The sequence below is a fragment of the Papaver somniferum genome, chromosome 4, assembly GCF_003573695.1.
Source record: "Papaver somniferum cultivar HN1 chromosome 4, ASM357369v1, whole genome shotgun sequence".
NCBI classification, from domain to species: Eukaryota; Viridiplantae; Streptophyta; class Magnoliopsida; order Ranunculales; family Papaveraceae; genus Papaver; species Papaver somniferum.
Window position 1 is genome coordinate 2,503,212 of NC_039361.1, and position 6,678 is coordinate 2,509,889.

At 35.4% G+C, this 6,678-nt stretch overlaps 1 long non-coding RNA gene across 1 annotated transcript; it reads right to left on the bottom strand.

Moving 5' to 3' along the window:
• Positions 1-1,524: 1,524 nt before the first annotated feature.
• LOC113273417 lies at positions 1,525-3,208 on the bottom strand. The gene is made up of 4 exons (XR_003322386.1): positions 2,954-3,208; positions 2,628-2,710; positions 2,039-2,274; positions 1,525-1,844 (listed from the first exon to the last, which is right to left on the bottom strand). It is a non-coding gene; the product is annotated as an uncharacterized LOC113273417 (long non-coding RNA).
• Positions 3,209-6,678: the final 3,470 nt, after the last annotated feature.

The following is a 6,678-nucleotide window of genomic DNA, read 5'->3' on the forward strand; positions in this document are numbered from 1 at the left end:
TGGATGATTTCTGTAAAAAGGCAGTTAACAAGAGATGCATTTTATCCTCAAGAGAATCGCTCGGAAAGAACATTTGTAAGCTTCAAGTCCATTGCCCATATCATAACTCTCTAACCAATGCTGCACTTTCTACTTGACTCGGGCGAGCACCCGCCTTCGGATCACATGAGATTCTTCGAGATTTCGAGCACCCCATCTAGTTCCTGTTGTAGATACCAAAATACGATTCGCCACGTGGACGAAGGAGAAGACGCGAGTTATTCATGGGGAATCCTATCGAAAGATCTTGTACCATTCCCCGGAATCCTCATCAGTGACTTGTCAAATCAAGTAAGGGTCGTCATTGTTGACTGACAGACAAAATGAGAAGTCGTGCTACATAGGATCTTAAGGCGAAATAACTCACTAGAAGAATCTAAACCGCAAAGGATCAATTGGAGTACCCGACAAGACACCAACCACGAAATAAAGATGGACGAAGTAAAGCTACTTGGTTAAAAAGATAACTTGCGAAGTAATTAAATCTGTCTATTCCTATCCATTGAAGCTTTCGGAATTTTTGTAGCTTTAAAAGCGATTCCTTTACTTTGAATAGACTGTGATTCATGGTCAAAGATCTTTAACCTTCCAACGAGTGTGCTTCGTGAGAGAGTTGAGAGATCATTTGCTTCTATGATTCCATGCTTCTTAGAATCGTATCTTGGTGGCAACTATCTGAGAATTTTGCACAGTATATCCTTTTCAGATATAGTCTTTCCGAGAGAGAAAGAGGCATTGATTATCTCAGAGAGTTTAAGATGGAACTCTTCAAAAGTTTCGTTGTCATCCATTCGATCGGACGTAAGAGTTTGAATTATAGCTTCTTTCTTGGAAGTGTTTCCTTCTAATACGATCTGAAGATTATTCCTAGCTTCTTTCGAAGTTTGACATGATGATACATGATGTTGTAGATCACGGCTTACAACATGTATTATAGCATTCAAACTATCTGAATTTTGCTTTGCATGCACCTTTCTTCGTTTGAAAAATTTCCTAAGCATTTAAACTCAGTTTCTGAATTTTGTATCTTTGGATGAATATAACTATCGACGACTAATATCCAAGTATTAAAGTCTCGTGATTGAAGAAAAGATCTCATAGAAGATTTCCACCATAAATAGTTTGTTCCGTCAAATCTTGGCGGTACGTTAATTGAAGTTGATTCATGAGAACTCGATTTCATTCTTATAGGTTGGATTGCACCAAACACAGATTGTTAGATCTTTTCGTGTTTTCCTGGTCTGATACCAATTGAAAAGGCGAGGGTACCCAAATATACCTCAAGTTAAAACTTTTCCTACTTATAAGTCCTTTCTCCAAAAGTGATTGTCTATGGACTGAGTTGATACAATGCAACTAATCGGTTCACACTTCGTGTGATCGTCTATGGATACGAGATCGAGACAATACAACAACGAAGTATGTTTACTTGATAAAAAAATGTTCGGACTTAACCAAACACAATGAGATTGCTTATCAGAATGATAGGAACTAACGTTTGTGTAATTTACTTTAATTATAAAAATTAGAGTGCACGTGTGTTGCACGTCGACAAACATAGTCTTTTTTGGGCACATTTTTCCCATTTTGGAAAACAGACATCAGTAATACACAGCTGAAAACAGACCACAGTAATACGCAGCTGAAAGAAAGAATAGAAGATAAAAACCCGCAAGATATCACTTCGTAATGACGAAATTAGCCGCATAAGAATTGCACCAAACCTACGTCCATCAGCCCCAATGAAAAGTCTTCAATTACATAGAAATGTATACTTATTACTTATGCTTTTTGGTAGATATTATCTGCAACCAAAAGATTTAAATATCCGTCTCTCATTGTTCAGTTGACTTTGTAACTTAAAAATGAAAGATAGAAACACCCATATCTCATTGATATTCTCATAGTTTTCCATCCAATATAGGAATCATAGGATAGGTAATAAGTAAATGTGAAAGAAACACAGTGGAAAACTATAAACAGGTAAAGCAGTACTTACACTACAGCTAAGCACCGATACAACTTTGTTGCCGGCTTTGAGGTTCTTCTATCTTCTCACCTAACAGTTTGTAGCTTTCATCTTGAGCAAAATATCATCTTTCCTTGGAGAAGCAATAGAAACTTCCACATGACTAATATCACAGATTCTTCAATTTTAGAATATAAAATTAAACATTTTGATGTTCCATCTGCAACGACATAAACCCAAAAGACAAAATGCCATGTACTGTGCCCCTGCAATCCACAACCAAATATTCATAGGATTAGAGGATTCACGCATAAAGAAAGAAATTTCAAAGCAATTGAGATATATATTTCAGATTATTAGTTATTTCAAGGGATGAACAGATTTGCGATAAAGGAAGCGCGTAAAGATGAACCTATTCCACCTTTGCTTTGTCAATAATTGTCAGAAAATGACCTCAAACATAGCCAGAAATCAATCTAAGATAAAAACCCATTCTTCAAGAACTACTGATAAACTACAAAACAACCTATGAATTTGAGACAGATAAACCTTTACAAATCTTAAGAACATAAACACCCAAAAAAAAAGCCCCTAAAACAGAAAAGTTAAGCGAACAAACCTGAGCAACGATTTCTTAAGCAACATCTGTAACAACTCCTTAAGAAACTTGTTTACATTTTTCTTTAATTTTAGACATTTAACCTACAAATCAAATGCAAATAACATTATTATCAGCAACAAAAGCCCTAAATTCTGCGGTAGTTACCAAATTTTGTATAGTAAACCAAAAACGTAAATACATAAGAGATATTTCAACAAAACTAACATAAAGTTCGAATTTAACATTCATAGGGTCATGTTGATTCAAGCTTCTCTTAATTGAAATTGGTAAACAATCAAATCGAATTCATTTATGGATTCTAACGATCTATAAGAAAAACTTACCTAACAGTAAATCCGCGCGATTACACGGTGAATCCGTCCATTTAATCTCTTGATTTGCTGCAGCCCTAAAAGAGTTCAGAAGAAACTCGGAGAGAAGAGGGAATTCAAAATAACCCCAACCATGAATATTCAATCGACCTACAGAAATTCTACTGGGTTATATTTTAATAGATCAATTTAATCATCATTTTGATCATTAATTGTTGGAACCGAGAATTTCAGTTTGGGGAATTTTGGCAGTTGGGAAGAGAGTCGAGGGAGATGAAAAAAAAAAGTGGTTTTTATTGGTACGGGGCAGTTTGGAGAACCTGCAGTGTAGATATATCTGACGGCATCCCTTGGAGATAGACATAATCCAACGATCTACACTAACAATACGTGAAGAATACGTGCGGGAGGCTAAAAAACGTGCGGGAGGCCAAAAATACGTGCGGGAGGTGAAAAATGGTTAACGGTTTTGATTTGAGGCTTGTTGGGAGATAAAACAATTATAATGCGGAAATATAAAATACGGAAAATGGGTCATTTGTCCAAATATTTTTAAATCACGGTTCAAATAGACGAGCAAAAAATAGTTTGGGTGAAATGGCAAAAAAAAAATAGTAAGTTTCATCCTAGCTTACATTTAAAAAATAGCAAGGATGAAACTGGATACATCTTGTGTAAATTAAAAATAAGAAAAACTATTTGAAAATGGGCACGATGAAACTGGTTACATCCTGCCTATTTTTACATTTTTGTCCATTTAAACAGTATCAAAATCTAACTGTCCATTTCACGCAGGAATTGTTGATTTTGGTCTTTTTAACCAATTTTGTGTATATAGTAAATGACATAGCAAGATTTTGTTAACGAGGCAACCGCAAATGCAGAAAAACCACCGGACCTTGTCTAGAATTGAATACTCTCAGGATTAAGCCGCTACACAAAATTAAACCAACTTCGTATAGTTGAGACCAAGCAACTAAACCTATAGTTCACCTAGTTCCGTTTGTATTCCCACGCCTCCAACTGATGAATATGTCGCGTACTTGGAACAATTCTTTTTGTTCGTATTCCAAACAGTAAAGGAACAACAAATCCGTTTGGTATCAACTCTATTCAACCAAGTGACGTGAGCCGGACAAAGGCTCTTCTGTTTATCTTAACATAAACTCCTTTTTCAGGTTCTTAGATCTATCTTATTCTCAACTACCAAAGGTAATTGTTAAGACTTTGCAATCAATACTTTTAATCACAAAGAATTGTATTGATGTCGATCTACACAACTAATCAATCCAATCTACCACAAGGATAAACCGATTATAGTTGGATCGTCTTATACCGAAAGAAGTATTGTGCACACCAAAGATTATGAACCCCAAATCAGAAATCTTCAATATCCTCTTTGTCTTCAAATATTCTTAGATCTTCAATAAACACCTGCACACAACAACTTGAATCTCTTGTGATATATCAATCACGTACAGAACGGAGTCTGTTATCAATGGATTATCACAAGATCGTCTTTAGCACAAACAACAGTCTAAAGAAACCTGTCGAAACTTCGATCTAGTTTGAGTGAATCTTATATCAGAAGAGAAAATTCTCAAGCATAAACAAACTAGGTGTAATCAAAGTTCAACCATCGTTAGTCAATCAAATCAATCGAAAACACAAGATAAACCGCAATTATCTAGTTTCCCACCAACGGTACTCGTAGAGCTTCTCAATCCCAAAGAAGACTTTAAACTGAGCGGGCGTAAGAGATTTCGCCTAATTAGGTTACTCTCCTCTCGGAATAGGCGGCTTCACCAGTAACAACACAACCGAGGAAGTTTGCTGTCACGAAGGATTAGTTTGCTAGAAATGCAAACTTCAAGTATTTATAGACAAGGAAGTTTGGACACCAAGGAATTTCCAAAACCGAAAATATTCTCAAAGATATTCAATATATTCCAAATTTGGTTTCCATAATTCCTGAAAATGCTCTGTCCAAAATAATGACCGAAAATGTCTTTGCAAAATCTCAACTAGTAAATTCACATTACTAATTCTCATTTTCCTAAAATAAAATTAACAACCTTAATTAAAAGATTCTTAACTTATCTATATTTCGATCCTGGGATTTTCTTCTTGTACCTATTAAGGAATAACTTTGAACAATAAAATATAAACATTATTGTACGTGTTCAAAGTATGTCGACATTCTTACTTTGTAAGTCCTCTTTCATACTTACAACCTTGGAACCGATTTACCACACTTCCAAACAAGTTTAGAATTGGTTCATCTTGACTTTCAAGAACTATGTGATTGATCAAGAACACTCAATCACAAATCATGGGTTTAACAGTTCTACCAAAACAAGTTTCGGTTCTACCTCCATGTGAGTACTGTGCATAGTCACGCTAGCTTTCCAAAATTCGGTTGACTAGGTACTAGGATCGGTTCCTCACATATATATGGTATTTAACTTATATGTGTTGCACATATCCATAGGATCGGTTCCCCTTTCTGCTAGAAACTTGCTGCACCTTATACAAGGATCGATTCCCCTTTGTGATGTGTTGCACCTATTCATATGAGTGGTTCCCCTTTACCCAGATTCGGTTCGAAAAATCACAAACTCGATCGTGCCATCTCAAGTGATTACTTAAGATCGGTTTCACTAATAAAAGTTATACCAATACATAAGTCAGGCCTTTGTGAATAGTTTTTCCAAGAACACAAACAAGTCGTGAGCGGTTATACTAAATCACACATATTGGACGTTCACAAGATATGCAATGAATAACAATCCCAATAACGCCTGACGATTTGCTTTTCGATTTATAAACAAGTTTATGAATTTACTTCCTTAAAACGCATGTAAAAACATTGTTTGCTAGGATGAAATCCTCACCTCATAACCATACATAATCACGGTAGCATTTAAAGGATTATATCGATGTCTTATCTAGAAAAATTTAATGGTTAAGAAATAAACTTCATATTTTATTCCTTAATACTATGTCTATCTAGAGTGTTCATGTTTCACAGTTTCGTTTTCAAGATGCACGACTTGAAAGATACGTTAGGGAATGAAACAGTTCAAGTCAAATATCACTAACCTCAAGTGGAAGGATGATGTTGTCGTTGTAGCTTCTTATTTCTTCACTTCTTCAAGTCTTCGCAATACTTGTGAATCATAATACTTTCAAGCTAACCTATACAAAGTTGACTGTAGTACATAATCAAGCGACTCTTAAAATGAGTTTTGATTCACTAAAATATGACAACCAAACTTGACATACCAACGCTTGTTGCGTTCAACCGAGCTATGCTCTAATAGTATGACACTGTAAGTAACTCTTTCCTTGATCATTATAAATGGTGGCAATTGTAGGGCGAGAAAGTAATTGAAATCAATGCCACTAAATGTTGGTTTATATGGAAAGAGAGGTGTAATAGAATTTTTGAAGAGAAATATACTTCTTCCTTAGACTTCCATTATAATTCAGAGACATCTTAATTACTGGAACTATAATGGGAAAAACATAGTTAAACCAACTGCCTGTCACCCTAATAATTTAAATCTTATTGTCTCATGGAAAGCTCCTGAAACTAAATATTTTAAGCTAAACTTTGATGCTTCTTGGGTCTCGGATACATTTCATGCTGGTTTTGGACTAATCCTAAGAGATGATGCAGGTAATGGGAGAACAGCAAAGGAAGGCGTTTTCTTTGCTTCAATTGCAGAAAAAGC